Here is a 16,688-nt window from a genome sequence, read left to right on the forward strand (position 1 = left end):
ACGGTCTTCAGAGTGTCCAATCACTCCTGATGTATTTACTGTTGGACATGTATGCATTTTTTATTTCGCTTCCACCTTGTCAATATTTTGACAATTGCGTGCTTCCTTCACACCGCATCACAATTGCACCTGGCATACATGGCCATTGCTTTGTGTGCTCTACAGAGAGGCCAAACATTGAATGGCACTGTATTCTGAACACCTTTTTGACCCACTGACAGGCACTTTGAGAACCTTGCACTCCTGTAGCTTCTACTCCAGGCCTTGCGTATATGCTACTATAAACACCTGAGGCCGACTCAGTTCAGCGTATGAACTACACAGGAGTCATGTGCTGCGTGAAAAAAACACAGAGACGCAACATCCTGGAAATAGCTAACATTCTTGGGGAAGTCTAAATTACGTAAACCTTGTGAAATATATAAATACAAGCTACATCACTTACATAGACTACATTAACGGTATTTACATTCATTGTTCAGAAATCGATCAGTGTTATTTGGCAGTAACTGTAAGGCCATGAACATAGAGACTGGTAGGGATTTGTTTTAGTGTCCCGTTTTTAAACTCTTACTGGGTTTTAGATCTGGAGGGACCCAGCCCACTTAAAGCCCTGTACTAATGCATTTCATATAAGTACTGCAGATTTGAGGTTTTGTATTTTTAATTTATTTTTGCCTTTTTTGTGTGCCGAATGTAGTCCACTCCTACTTACATTTTAAAATAACCATTTCAAGTATTTGTCTCTTTTTCTTCTCCACACATCCTTTCTCATCAATTCGCTTCTTTTTGATATTACGTCAGACTCTAGCATTGTGAAAGGAATGTGTGGCATGGTGGAAGCGCTGTCTGAAATGAGAACGGTATGCTATTTAAGGTAGTAGCTCACCAGTACCCTGGAGGAAGCACTCTGAAAAGTGCAAAAACGGCACAGCACATATTTCGTAGGAGTTAGCCATATTGAAGAAGGCAGCACTACAAATCTATTGCCCCTTTCAGTGGAAGCTAACCAAATCAGTGGTCAGACCAAACACACATAAATGCGTGCTGTGACAGCCTGTGGCATTTGCAACATCACATTTGTCTCCAGTCTATATTTAGCAAGTCACATGGAGATTTGTCACATTGGAAGCCTCAATCTATCAGCCATACCTAAAAGGATTAAGTGCCAGCCACAGTCATCAGGTTGCCCATGACCAGTCAAAAAGTTGCCTTTAACCTTAGAAGCTTCTTCTAGAGCAAAAAGTCTTCACTTGTGCAGTGCAGCAGGCTGTGGCTGAAGTTCGGCTTGATGGCAGGGAGTCTGTGGTCTCGGTGAAGACGTTGAGTGAGGGGAAAAAGCTCAGAGTGCGAGAAGTTCAGGTTTTGTGCCTAAACAGCCCTCAACGTCCTTTGGATACAGGCTGTGGCTTGGTCCAGTGAAGCTTTCTACTTTTGGATATTGATACCTTACTGGAGCTTGGATTTCCTTAGCAGGCCAAGGCTGCTGGATGTGGCCAAAAAGAGCTCAATGTCATTGGATGGTTTAAACAGCGGTCCCACTGAATTTTGCTGTTACGGCGAAGAAGTTTGTAGGAGCTGTAGCAAACTCAATACCCTTGGAGTCCACTTCTTAGTCCTGAGTACAAGAGGCAGATCAATTCTAATCTTAGGTCATGGGCAGCAGGTCCAGTAGTCTTCTGTTCTTCCACAGGCTAGGAAGTGATCTTAGGAGGGCACTGTGGACTCTATATTTATGCCTGGCACCAGCCCATTGTTGGGGGAAACTCCTGACCATTCCCTAACCAATGTGGTAAAAATTCCCAGGGATGCCACTACCAACTTTTGCTTACTTATCTGTGTTCTCTACTGCAAATACTCCCAAAGTACCCCGTCTCCCTAATTCTACCGTTACAGAATCTTTCTTCTCCTGGTCAGAGCTCCTTGTGCCCACCCAGAGTTGTGGCTATTGACATGGGCATTTCCTTCCCTGTGGTCACTAAACCAGTCCTGGAGCAGCTTCCCATCCTGCAGAGATTGGTGCCAGTCTGACTAGAGGGACAATAGATGGAGCAGATCTAGGGGTGAGCTAAATTTGCACATTTGCCTGTGACCGGGTAAGGCCTCCTTTGAAGCCCACTATATGCCTGGGCACAACTTCCAGGCTGTCCTGTCAAGTACAAGCATTGGAAATGCAATAGGTCTCGCAGCATTAGAGTTAGTGCTTTTAGAATTGTTTATGGTTTTTTTTTGTAAATCTTTAGCATTTTTGTTTCCTGTAGCCAATGCTAAAGAATTACAAAAAAAAAAAGCCATAAACATTTCTAAAAGCTCTAACTCAAATGCTCCGAGACCTATTGCACTGTGTGAGGGTGAGGGGTTGAGGGTGAGTGAGGGTGGGTGAGGGTGAGTGAGGGTGAGTGAGGGCTTGAGGGTGAGTGAGGGTGAGGGGTTGAGGGTGAGTGAGGGTGAGTGAGGGTGAGTGAGGGTGAGTGAGGGTGAGGGTGAGTGAGGGTGAGGGTGAGGGTGAGTGAGGGCACATTACAGGAAAGATCTTCATCCCCACCTCTTCACGATGTTTCTACCAATCGGGAAAGAACATTTTACCTCTTTCACTTTACCCCACTGTTTTGTTGTGTATCTAATACAGTCCTACGCAATCGTTGCAATGAGTTCTCATTTTAAAGGTAACTGCATTCATCTAATCTCATGGAGCAACATACTCTGTTGTATGTGTAGCACTTTGATGATCCTTGGGTAATGCTACATATACGCAAATACAATAAATGCATAAACGTAGTACTTCCTCCCGTCACACGAAAACTCCCTGGAATGGAGCCTGTGGGTTGGGAAGATTTCTATAGGGATGAGAAGTAGAGAATCCCATACGATTCAGTGCAAAAAGAAAGTTAACTGGACCCTACTGAGGAGAGAAGGCTAGCACATGTTCGCCTTGTGAGTCTGTTGAATGGGACTTAAATTGGTAAAAAATAGAATTCTTCGGAGACCGGATTAGTGAGATTTAACGGAGGAAAGAAGCAATATTGTACCTGGGAAAAGATGGTGTACTACAGGAACTGTGGAAGTGATAAGGGGTTTGGGGGTCAAAAGAGTTGCTCTAGGAAAGATAATAGACAGGAGCATGAATGACTGTGAAAAGGGTACGGCCCCGTTTGGAAACCGCTCAAGAGTAACAGGGGTTGAAAAAGCCAATCGAAGGTGGTGAAATGCAGAAACATCTAATAAAATAAACTTTTGGGAACCTCAGAGGTGAAAGGTAATAAAAACATGACCACTTTATAGACAAGAAGGCGTCGCGTGGGACTCTTTTTTATTTATTTAATGCGTTTTTATATAGCGCGAACTTTACCCCAAGGTGTCAGAGCGCTCTCAGGCTAAAAAGGGAGACTACTGGGGTGAAAAGGAGGGCAATGCGTGAGAACCTACGAGATGTAGTAGGGCAGATAGCCTTTGGGGTGAAATACCTGGGATAGGGCATGCAAATCGTTGACAGATGTACTTAAAGCGTCTACCTTTATTTTCTTATTCAAGTGCATTTGAGGCTAGCTTGAAATGCCTTAGAGAATGCTAGTTATTTTTTTGTAAACAAAACTTAAAAGGAGACAGTCATCTAACAATGTACCTCAGAGTTAGCTACATATATGGCCACTACAAAAGGAGACAGGTGAAGTTTCCAGGGTCGCAGGTAAAGCTACTCTGGAAGCACATGTATACTATATTGAACGTGTGCAAGTGTACAAACATTCCGTGTAACTGACGCCGAGCTACCGTTGTCGACTGAGGAATGAACAAAAGCACTCTCCCCTACCCCGTCGCAGTTCCCTGCTACATTCAGTACACTGTCCACTGCTTGAACGGTCTGTACTTACAAATCAGTTTTGCCAGATTTCTCCCAGTTCTTAATCCAATTGGCAGGAAGCGCCACCACCGCCATCTTCCCCTCTCTCTAGCCCTCGCTCCGGCCTATGCAGAGAGCCCGGATGTTTGGTTGCACGTCACTTGGGGTCAGAGGGGAAAATGTGCCACGCGCAGACTGCCGGGAGAGGTAGGTTTCCGTCTCCAGGACGCACTGCGCATGTCGGGCATCAAAAAGAGAGTCAAGGGTTGTGCTTGTCCGTTTTGCTCTTTTGTCGAGATTTTTGGCGTTTACGTGCGAAATTCTAAAACTGGACCTGCGTGCCAAGTACAAGTCTTTTTAACTTGAAAGTCATTACGCACGATCTAAATTCTTTGTTTACTACTTCACCTTCATAACAGTTGTTACGTAGAGATGCCGTCTTACCCCGAGCAAAATAACGGCCATATGTTCACGTTTTAACATTCTGCAAAGGACGTGGCCTAACTGCTAGAGAGGCCAACATTAAAGCTGGGGAACTAGGTTCTAGTCTGGCAGGAAGGAGGCTTATTCATCCTTTGATTCGGGGCAAAACATTTAATCTCCCCTGTGCCTAAAATTGAATGTGTCGGTCTGCAATGCAACCGGTGCTCAGGTAAAGCCCGCTCGGATACCTTCGGATCGAGTTCGCGCTATATAACAAGGCATAAGACAGGAAGAAAAGCAAACATTATAAAAATAAAAAATAAACAACAAAAAACAAGACGGAGGGAAGAGAGGGGAGGGGGGAGGAGAAATGCGACACGGCGGGAAGGGGAGGGGGCGGAGCGGGTCAAATAAACAAACAAGCCGGAGGGAAGAGAGGGGAGGGGGGAGGAGAAATGCGACACGGCGGGAAGGGGAGGGGGCGGAGCGGGTAAACAAAGACGGACGTGCACGCGCTTTTAAGCTCAATGCGCATGCGCATTGAGCTTAAAAGTCACGGGCACTGCAAGGAATCGCCACGATTCCTTGCAGTGTAGATAAAGAGTGGATAAGTCCCAATACTCTCGCCTTGCTCGATGCGCATGCGCATCGACAGGCGAGACCTAAAAAAACAAACCTCCCCACATCCATCTTCATTTGTCCCTGTCCGGGGAGCAATTCACACCTTCACTACATGGGGAGCTATCAGCTGTCAGTTAACAGTTGGAATACTTACAGAAAGGTCTTAGAGGCTAGAGAAAATGTGATTTTTCTAAAATACCTTTTCCTTAATAGTTGGATACCGTTCTACTTTACCATTACTTTGAATTTTGTCTACCTGTTAAAAAAAAGTTCTTGAAATATTGTTCTAGCTGTTACCAACCCGTAATTTCCTTTATAAAATATTCTAATGCAATCCAATGTTTCTCTATGGAAGCAGTCAGTCTTGCTACATTGAAAATAGTTTTTAGGTGTTTTCATTTTAAGGGCATATGGAACATACATTTTTTGCATATCCTACTTTCAAATACAATGTACCCTGTCTTTATGGGCACTAAGCAAAAACGGTGATGGATGGAATGCTTAAATTAATCTCCTCCACTGGCAATCGCTTGGGACGCATCCCTATCCATATTTTTTTCTCCACCATGCCAGCCCAGTTTGGACCAAGCCATATGCAAATCAGTTTTGACCCTGCTCATCATGGGAACAGCCCAGTCCGAACTGCTAGGCCAGGTCCTCCCTGGACCGTAAACAAGCCTCATGGGACATGTTTCGGGGTATCACCTTGCTAGCTTGAATCCAGTGGCACAGTGAGCCCAGGATCCATGTCTGGGCATACCCGGCGCACTTAGGGCAGTAAATGCAAAAATAACAAGGTGATGGATGGAATGCTTGAATTATTCTTGGCCACTGGCAATTGCTCGGGCCACATCCCGATCAATTGTTTTTTTGCCCACCATGCCATCCCAGTTTGGACACAGCCATATGCAATTGGACACAGCCATATGCAAATCAGCATTGACCCTGGTTCTCATGGGAACTCTCCAGCTCGAACTGCCAGGGCAGGTCCTCACTGGACCGGAAACAAGCATCCTGGGACCAATTTTGGGGTATCACCCCTCATCAACCAGGCTAGCTTGAATCCAGTGGCACATTTGACAAACTGTCCTTTATGGTAAGGAGGCAATTTTGATTTCCAAATGATTTGCCCCTCTCTGTCCCCGCACAGTGGGAAAAACAATTGATGCCCTGGAATGCTGACAGGAGTAATTCCCAAAGGCTGAACTTATATGAACTGTTCATTGATCATTTTTGAATTTTGTTCTTCTCAGTATGAAGGATGGACGTTTTTCCAAGGAGCTCCTTTTTAGGGGAATATTTCAATTGTGTGCTAAAAATGTGACTGAAACTAAACTGGAATGTATAGCCAGGTTTAAATGCCCATTATACACAAATGCATGCAAAAGACAAATGTTTATGCTTCCAAAATATAGGAAGTGTTAGCCTATAAAGGGCAGCAACTTGAATTAGAATAGACAATAGAGTAAAACCGGAATCAGGACATCTTTGTGCTGTTCTTGTCTATGCAGAATGTTGTCACTGGTTGTGGAACAGTGGTGTTCTTTAGGGTCGATGGGGGTTACGTGACTGGTCACCACACCAATGAGATTGATCAGTCGCTATTTAGTTTCAAAGGGTGTGTGTGTCTCTCCCCTTGGTGTCATGTACTCTGCCCCGTGTTTTGTATTTCCCGAACTCTGGTTGCTACCCCCTTGATATGCCAATAAACTTATGTCTTGGAGGCAGGCACAAGAGGATTCAGCGACTTGCTTAGTGGTTTACGCTTAACCCATGGCAACCAAGAGTGGAGGCGTGAATGGGGTCTTTTCTGCTTAGGTCCCAGTTGCCTGTGCAAACCAGCGCTTGAGCGTTATTGAATTTTGGTAATTCTAGGAGATTGTTCTTAATCCTGAGTCCACCTACTGCGCTTCAGAAAAACAGAAATAACAATGTTTATTTAGGCAAGTTGTTTTGTACTTTTCTTTCATCTGTAGTATCCTCTGGACCTGTGTATCAGATGGGGACCTTGAAGTACATGGTGTAGGGAAGTTCCCCTTTTTTGACATGTTCACTGCCACATTTTACCTGGTGTCTGATGCAGATCTCTTCCCTAAAACTGTGCAATTCTTCCCCAATTAGCAAGTCCCTTGGCACCCCTGTAAGTCCCTAGTAAATGGTACCCCTGGTACCTAGGGCACTAAGAGCTGCAGCATTCATTTTGCCACCCAGCGGGACCCCTCACCATACTCGCGCAGACTGCCACTGCAGGATGATTAAGACAAAAGTGAAAACACAACATGTTACACATTCTGTGTGCCATGCCTGCAGACACTGCACGCACTATATGGAGGTCACCCCTACAGCAGGCCTTACAGCTAGCCCTAAGGCATGGTGCATTATATTACATGTGTGGACATATCTGCATAAGCAGATATGCCCCTGTGATGACTAAGGCAATATTTAGACATTGCAAGTGAACAGGGAAGCCAACTTAAATGTATGTACTGGGAACTGGTAATTATGAGTTTCCCAGCTCCATGATCACTTCACTGAAACCAAAGGTGTTTGGTATGAAATACCTCGTTTTAATAAACCCACACTGATTCAAGTGATGTAGTTAATAATACATGCACCCAGAGGGTACCTAGAGGTACCCCCTGAACCCTACTAGCCCTCAAGTGTGCTGGCTGTTGGTACAGTCCAGCCTGCCACCACAGATGTGCTTTTGACCCCCTAGTAGGTGGGAGCCCCACTCTCAGAGGTCACAAACAATGCCTCCTCTGTCAGGAGGTGTTTATACCTCCTCCAACAGGATGGCTAGTAAATCAGCATACCAAGACCAGAGGCTTCAAAGCTTCTGTTGCCTTTGCTATTCAACCTTGCCTTCCCCCAGACCTGGGAGATGCCACCCCCTGCCTTAAGGCCCATATGGCACCATGACAGGTAGAAAATTAGTTATGTGAGGAAGCTTCTACCACATCCAGGTCAGACACACCCCTAAGGACACAAAGTTGTCATATAGGCGGCGTAGTGACCCCAGCGATAAGAAGCCCATTGGCTACAACTCTACACTTCCCTAACACCACTAAATTAAGTTTTTAGGTAGCCCCCTGACACCAGAACTTTAGATTCACCGAACTACAGAAGAGCCGATCAACATTAGAACTGAAGACTGCTGTGGACATTTGGCGTAACACCCTGCCTGCCCCCTCCAGGCTCGACAATTGCACGCTTGTACTGCAGCTGTACATCCTCCAAAACCTTTGGTGGGTTGTCAGTACTTCGAAAACCAGCCAGCATCTCCTTTGGAGTGGAAGAGCCAATTCCCTGCATCCTACTGTGACGTCCGGTTCAAAGAAGTTGCTGACTACTGGGTCCACCGACCAAGTAGCCGCCCAGGAGGAGGTCAGTGTTTGAAGAGATCAAATCTTTCCTTACCAAGTTTGGAGACGCCAGGTCCATTATGAGCTTCCCTGCACCAATACTACGTGTACCTGACTCCATGCCATTACAAACTCTTGTTGAAAGTCCAATCTGGAGTCCAACAATCTGAAGACCGACCAGCCGGCGAGGGACGTCTGCTCCACAGAAGCCGGCACAGAGAGTGGCCCAGCTGTCCTGTTTTGTCCCCTTTTTCTGTTCCAGATGTGATTGTCTACAACACACGAGGGCCAGTCGAAATAAAAAAACCTCTGCACCCAAGCTTCCCGGTCAGGGTCCATGAACACCGACTGCTCCCTATTGCTCCCAGGTCCTTCACAAACTGAGTCCCCCGTTGGTAGCTCCTGGATGTGCCCCCAAGTCCCCCTTTGCAGTCCATTTCAAAATGGCCCCCTCTTTGCCAAAGGTGTAGGGCACCAATCTACTAACCCGTGCAGCACCTCTGCATCCAGGCACACCAGGTCAGGAAAAACCGAACTGCTGGTGGAACTTGGGACCTTGTCTCCCTAACATCCCACAACCTAAAGGGGACCCACAGAATATTATTGCAAATGCCTCAATGCAGTAAATGTTCTCTCCATAGGAAAAGCATTCCCGGGTAAAAACGCACGTTCGCTAACATTGCAAAAAACTTTAACAGTAAAAACTTGAAAAGTACTTACCCAATTACAAAGGTTTTGGCATTGAAATATATATAAAAAGACGTGTTTTGTTTTTCTAAATTGGTATGGATGATATATATATAATTATGCTCCAATCCCAATTGCACTTGACGTACACAAGGAAAACCGCACTCCGGGCAGCTTGAAATGCAAGTTCTTTTTATTGTTTACAGCAACAGACGCGTTTCGGCGGAAGTGCCTTTCTCGATGTTACCGGCACTAGTATGAAACGCCATGTTTTATTTGCATTCCAGTTGTCAAAATTAAGGAAGGACTCGTGTTCCACTTCTAACGTGGGCGCCATTTTGTAACATGTTGTAATATATGTACAAATCATCAATTATTTGACAGTTTATCATCTAAATGGTGTTTCATGATTCGTTATTTAAATAAATAAATAAATAACATTTCTGAATCAGAATTAAGCAAAGTTAGTTAATCACATAATGTTATAACATATATTGCTGTGTTTCACCATGGATGAAAAGTTTACTAATGAAGCCGTGGATCGGCTAATATCCTTCCATATATAATCCCAATCACACCACGGATCGGGATGAGTTGTAACTAATCATGAATAATTGGAATGCGTGAACATATTGCTGTAAAATTATACAAACATTCATCTAGGTGCATGTCAAAACAAGGCAAAAACATCAAATATCCAATATTAACACATTAATGTATTTCTCAATTCATTGCTACTATATACAAGTCAAGACCCTTAAGACCCTTAAGGGAAGGACCTAAAGACAATAATTCATTCTTCTAAGATGCACTGATCATAACCTATCTTTGAACACCCTATTATCTGGTTCACAATTCTATTATGAAACAGGGTGTAAGACCCAAGATGAAAGTTCAAAATGAGACATCTAATGTCCAAAGCCTCCTATACTGTAGTTTTACCTCAGTTTTTAACCTATATGGACTGTCAGTTCCTCCCCCCAGTTTAAACCATACGGGTGTTTAGTGTGCAGGTCAATGATGTAACGTGATTCTAACCTGCGCAACTTCTTCAGTCTGTCTCCACCCCTTGGACTCTGAGATACAGAGTCCAAACCAAAATACTGTAGCTGGTTGCGGTCCCTACTATGTTTGTCTGCAAAATGGCGCGCTACAGGGTATGCCTGATCATTTTTGTCGATGGCCCGCATGTGTTCTAACACCCGCATTTTTACTGGGTTGACGGTACTCCCAATGTATCGGAGAACGCACGGGCACATCAAACAATACACAACGAAGGGTGTTGTGCAGGTGATAAACTTCATGATCTTTTTTTGTATTGATCCCTGCGTCTGGTATTTTGTATGTCAACACCCTCCTGCTGTTTGCGCAAGCCTTGCATTTGCTGCATGGAAAAAAGCCCATCATCTGTTTTAGGCCGCTTATTTTCCCAGGCAGTTTGTCAAGATGACTTTTGACCAGGATAGCCCATAGGGATCTCGCTCTTTTAAAGGTGACCAGAGGTTGAGGGAGGACGTCCATACCAATCATAGTATCTGCTAGGATGATGGGCCAATTTTTTCGTAGCATTTTCTTGATAACTCTCCTCAGCTGAGTAGGGAGTTACCATCCGGAACTTACCCACATCAGCTGAGGCCCTCTTGCTGCCAGTAAGCAATTGCTTTCTGTGTACTCCTCTCACTTTGTGTAATGTAGTGTCAAGGGTAGCTGAATCATATCCCCTGACTCTAAATCTTGCAATGCTTGCTGCTGCAGCTTTCTCAAATTCGTGGTCTTTTGAACAGTTTCTTCTCAGCCTAAGCAATTCCCCATAGGGAATGCTTTGGACGAGTTTAGGTGGATGGCTGCTGCTAGTAAAGAGTATCGAGTTTCCTGTTGTTGATTTACGGAAAAGAGTGGTTTGTAAAGTCATGTCCTCAACATAGATCCTCAGGTCCAGGTAGTCCACTGCCACCGGACTAACTGTGCCCGAGAATCTAAGGTTGACTTGATTATTGTTGAGGAGATCGATATATCGATTGGCTGACTCTATATTTCCCTGCCAGATGATGAATAAATCATCGATATACCGGTACCACTTTATGACCTGTCCTGATTTGGATTCGCTACGGTAGGTTCTGGGCACCCGCTCCTCCCACCAGCCAATGAACAAGTTCGCATAGCTGAGGACAAAGCAGGTGCCCATCGCTGTACCAGTAAGTTGCTTGTAGTACTGGTCTCCGAATAGAAAGATGTTATGGGTTAGGCAAAACTCGATATACTCGATAAGCATGGTGGTATGTGCTGAGTACCTCAATTGTCGTCTTTCTAAAAAAGACATTACCGCTGTTATACCATCCTCATGCTTTATGCATGTATATAAACTGGCAATGTCTAGAATCATAAGTTGATAACTAGGGTCCCATTTGATGTTCTCTATTTGGTTTATAAAGTCTTGGGTATCCCTGATGTAAGAATCCAATTGGAGTACCCATGTGGATAAAAAGTGATCGATGAACATAGACAAATGCTCGGTTAATCCATTCATGGAAGAAACAATAGGCCTGCCAGGCGGATGTTTTTCGTCCTTATGCAGTTTGGGTATATGATAGAAGGTTGGTGTTACTGGGTTCGAACTTCGTAAAAACAAGTGTTCTTCCGGACCTAACATGTTTTTGCTATACCACTTGGCAATCAAATTGTCATACTCCAGGATGCTGGTCTGGTACTCCTTGGCTGTGTCTTTTAAATAACAGTCCGTATTCAATTGTCGGAGTGCTTCCTCACAATATGCCTCCCTTGTTTGTAGTACTACATTACCCCCCTTATCTGAGGGTTTTATGACAATAGTTTGGTCTTGTACTAGTTGTTGTAATGCTAGTTTCTCCATTTTCGTTAGATTGCCCGGGCATAGATGTTGTTTGGGTCTCCTTCTGAACTTGAGGAGGTCATTGGTCATCGCATCAGAAAAACTGTCAATTGCATCGGGTGGCATTTGCGGGTTGAACAGGGACTTAGGTTTAAATGGACTCTCTTCTCTGTCCTGTTCCACACCTACATTTGCCGCTCTCGTCGGAAAGTCTGGAATTCCGTGCACAGGTTCACTGGCAGTATCAGATCTCAATTCTTCCAGACATTCAATTGCGGTCAGATCTCTCCCAGTGAGGGAGTCAGTTGCAGTCAACCGCATGGTGTTCCCTTTACGTTCTTTCAAATGTGACCTGGTTTTAAAATATTTGTAGAGCTTAAGCTTCCGCACAAAGCTAAATAGGTCTATGCGTACTTGTGTATACTCCAATTGGTTACTGGGACAAAATGTTAATCCCATTGTGAGTATCTTGTGTTCCACTTCAGTAAGGGTCCTTTCCGTGAGGTTGACTAATGTCATATATATATATATATATATATATATATATATATATATATATATATATATATATATATATATATATAAAATTAGTATTGTCTCTGTGTATGCAACAAATGCCTAACACTCCCCTGTGATAACCTATGGCTACTCGACCACACTACCACAAATAGAGCACCTTAGGATTGTTAAACTAAGTCCCTGTCCACTTATGAGGAATACCTGGACTCTTTACACAGCATACCTCTTTTTGGTATACCGGATAAAGAGCCAGCTTCCAACAAAAGGTAACTCACACAATGTGATCAGGACATGGAAAGGGTTACATATCATGAAGTTGGTGGATTTATCCTCCTTACCCTTTAGATGTATTGGATTACTCTCTTGTGATTTTCAAGAAGTTTTGCCAGAAATTTAAACCACATGGCCATACAAAAGTCTTAATGGATATAACTCAAATGCTGGTGCTTTGGCATCCTACAAGGATTGTTTGCGGGGCTGCTGTCTGGATATTTCCGAAGCCTGGGTCTTCACAGGAGTTAGCTTTTTGTGTATTTTTGAGGTTCTGTGATAAATGCTCAAGTAGCTTTCATGTTTCAAAGCACAAATTGAACAGACATTTACTGTATAATTGTGACAGCTAGAGTGGAATATACTCTAATGACAAGAAGCTGTGTGGCCTAATTAATGTTGCGACTATGCTGCAGGTCAGGATGTTGACAGCCAGTGATACTTTGTTCACTTATAAGTATGTTAATTGAGATGTTAGGGCTCTAAGTCATCTTTTCCTTATTACTGATGTTTAACATTTCTATTGCAATTCATACCCAGATGTGTAATCTCCCTTACTATGCACTCTGCCGGCTGTGGTCTACTACTCCAGGTGCTAGGAGGTCATAATGGACAGGTCTGTAGCTTGAGTCTTTTGACCTGATCATTGAAAATGAATTTTTTTCTTCTTATACAATTTTTTTTTTCTCTGTGCCTTGCTGAATTTGACATGTTGGATCAGTTGATTGACCGTCTGTGACAGAGGCCCATCCTACAGCGCAGTTATCCCAGATAAGTCCTCTCTAAGTTTCATGCTTGCATGGTTGTTTGCATGAGACTGAACCATTTAACTTAATGGCAAGTCTATCTAAACGTTTTTAGGTTAGAAGTTGCTGCCTCTAAGCACTTTATAAATTTTACACCACTAAGCCTGTATGCTGTTGTTAATGTGCCTCCTGTGTCTTACTTGTGTAGTATGAAGTTATGTTATGTTGGCAGCTTGTATAGCGCCTTGTTACTCCAGTTCAGAGTGTCCCCGCGCTGAATTTTGACATGACTGAGATAGTTAAAAAGAAGACTGGGCAGCACTACTGTTGATTTAGACTTTTCTTAAATAACCAGGTTTTAAGGTGTTTTCGGAAACCCGATTCAGAGGGCTCCAGTCTGAGATGTAACAGAAGAGAGTTCCACTGTTTGGTTTCCAGGAACCTAAATGAGCTGTAGCCCAAACGCCCTCTGTTAAATTTGGGGACACCGACCAGTCCTGTTCCAGCCGATCTCAAACAGTGCATAGGATGGTATGGTCGGATCATCGGAAAAAGGTATCTCGGGCCTTTGCCCTGTAATATTCTGTGGACTTAACGCAGGGTTTTGAAGGACATCCTTTCCTCAATAGGGAGCCAGTGAAGCGTTTCCAGGCCTCACCCTGTGGGGGCAAATTTGTGGATGTTAAGCAGCCTACTTGCTGACGCCTTTTGCACCTTCTGAATCATAAGTATGCTCCTCTTGGAAGCCCCCAAGTAAAGGATGTTGCAATAGTCCAGTTTAGAAGCCACAAGGGCTTGGACCGCGTTTTTTTTGCACAGTTCGGGGTAAACCCTAGGATTTTCATGATAATTTTTAGGATCCCAAAACAGGTCTCACACACCACCTGGTGTCATTCTTCACTATCGGCAGTCCTCGCCCTCTAAACACCCGGTTTGATAGAGGGCGGGCATACACCTGATGACAGGGATGCACTTCTAAATTAAGTGGGGGCCCTTGAGTAGTGAGTGTAGTTTAAAAACCATTACTGTTGTCGAATTAATTTTAATAAGGTGAACAACTGTATGGTATTAAAACGGTTGTGTGTGAGGCCAGTCCTTTACTTTTTGTGAGATGTCAACACTCACAATTTAATTTTGAGCACCGTTTGGTCACTTTTCTCGGAGCAGCCCCACTTGTTTTAAAATATTGTTTATTGGAGGCTGGCTTGCTCCTGACGCCCTGTGCCTCTAGTTCCCTTCTCCGGTTAACCACTGGGGTTAGTGTGGTTTATTTATATTAAAGGAGCATTCTCAATCTAGATAACTTGTAGTCTGTGTTTTTTACGTTTTTTTTGGGTATCTCAAGATAGATGGAATTGGCATAGTTTAGTATGCCGATGTTAGCTGTCGTCGGATTCATTTATCATGCCTGTAGGGAAAAAAGCGGAGTTATTGTCCTAAGCATCTTCAAAATAAACATACATTTGGATTCCACTGATCGAAACTGTGGTTTTTATTGTTAAATTACTATCCACAACCATTTCAAAACCTTTGGCATATAATTTTGGCTCTGGCACCAGTCCCATTTCTGTGGGCAAATATAGTTGGTTCTAGAGATTTGTCATGTTATTTGACATGACAATCTCCATTTTATCTGTATGTTATTGTAGGTGATAATAACTCATCCAGTCCCCCAAAAAGTTCAACATGTTTTGGAGTTCAAGTTCGGAAATCGATGTTCCATCGAAATGGAGCAATAATTGAGAACCATCTGTATAATTATAGAGTCTACAACTTCTTGATGCAAGTTCTTGGATTAGTGGCTTGATATATAAACTGAATGACCAGGTCTCGACAAATCATAAAAATGTTACTAGACCTGCAGGTCTAGTAACTTGAATTATCTACTCTTCCTAACTTTAATTGTCTTGACCCATAAGCTGGTCTTATTATGTTATCCTAGGCAAATATTTCTTTTTGCAGAGCCACCTTTTTCTGCATTGTCACATATGAGAGGACCTTCCAATATGTGAGTTAAAAATTTTCTGCTGGACAAAAAAACGATTTGGTTTGATTTAGTAGACTAAATGTTTGCTTCAAGCATACAAAAAATCTAGCCCACATATAGGGTACACATGACCCCTGACTTGCCTCTTAGTTCACTAATAGCTTTTCAGGGCATGAGCAGGAATGTTTTTCAGTTCATCTTTAAAAACTCACTTTTAATGCATATACCACTATGGCAGCAGGTGGTATGCACTGTCATTTATAGACAGCACATTTTCCATTAAAATGGCAATCAACGTACCCACTAGCATGCTGTTTTACTTAGAAAAACTGTCATGTGTAAAAGCAATAATTTGTGGAGATTTGGTTTCAGCAAACATATTTATCATTTGCACATCACCCAGTAAAGTGTTCTGATTTGTTTTCATCCTATTAAAATATGTTCTTTCACCACACAATTACAAAATAAGGGAGTTTTTAACTACTGACATTTATTTTGAAATGTTTGTACAATTCACTTTTTAGCTATCTAAATATGTCCCCCTACAGCCTTATATTTCACACTTTTTATACAGCGTGTTTGTCATACAGTTCACTTTACAAAATCATTCAACTTTGCAGTCGGAGAAAGAAAAGTAATTGTAGATGTAAATTGAATTTTGTTAAGCTTCATTATTAATTATTGAGGCCACTTTTTATTTACCTCTTAAAATGAAGGTAAAATGGAAGGGTTGTATGCTTTGGCCTCAAACCGGCTGCTGGTATTGATATTTTTATGATCTTTAATTAACTGTATTTTATCTGTGAAGAAATAGTTTACTTCCAAGATTGTATTGCAATAGTAGGCTCATTTTATGCGTCAATTTAGCTTTGTATTCTGACATGCCAGTTCTAAATTTGGCTTTACTCTCCTCCTCGTTGTTTCTACCTGATTGCTGGCTTGGTGCAGTGTACTACTCAGTGTTTAAACAACGGTGCATATGAATACAAAATTTTCTAGCTATCGCGACAAGAATTTTAGATTCTATTAAGGACACGGAGGCGAGGATTATGCTTTCTCATTTCTGTACTGCAACAACAGCAGCCAATGAAAATGAAAGTACACATGTAAAAAATAACATTTCTCATGAGGCTTTGAACCACGCCTCTCTTACAACAACCAATCACAAAGGTATCATGTCTATAAATCCTGGAGACACTAGTCCGGCCTCCTCTTTCTTTGCGCGAAAGTCAGTAACAGTCTCAACACACTGAAAAGTTTAATACTGCAACGGAAAACAGATCCAGCAGAAGTCCCAACGGAGAATCTTGAACAGAAAAGGAAAACCTCCATCCGGAAGGAGCGGTAGCCAAAGCACCGGCGATCTTCAACTCTTGTTGGAGTC

The 16,688-nt window shown here is 43.0% G+C and overlaps 2 protein-coding genes across 2 annotated transcripts in view; both read left to right on the forward strand.

Annotated features, from left to right (window-relative positions):
* LOC147722268 (uncharacterized) overlaps positions 1–16,688 on the forward strand; it is an 83,672-nt gene that overhangs the window by 12,277 nt on the left and 54,707 nt on the right. The window lies entirely within an intron of this gene.
* Positions 1–16,688, forward strand: part of MLH1 (mutL homolog 1) — a 373,421-nt gene that overhangs the window by 1,117 nt on the left and 355,616 nt on the right. The gene's annotated exons all lie outside the window — the stretch shown is intronic.

This window comes from Lissotriton vulgaris, chromosome 4_1 (genome assembly GCF_964263255.1).
Source record: "Lissotriton vulgaris chromosome 4_1, aLisVul1.2, whole genome shotgun sequence".
In the NCBI taxonomy this organism is placed as follows: domain Eukaryota; kingdom Metazoa; phylum Chordata; class Amphibia; order Caudata; family Salamandridae; genus Lissotriton; species Lissotriton vulgaris.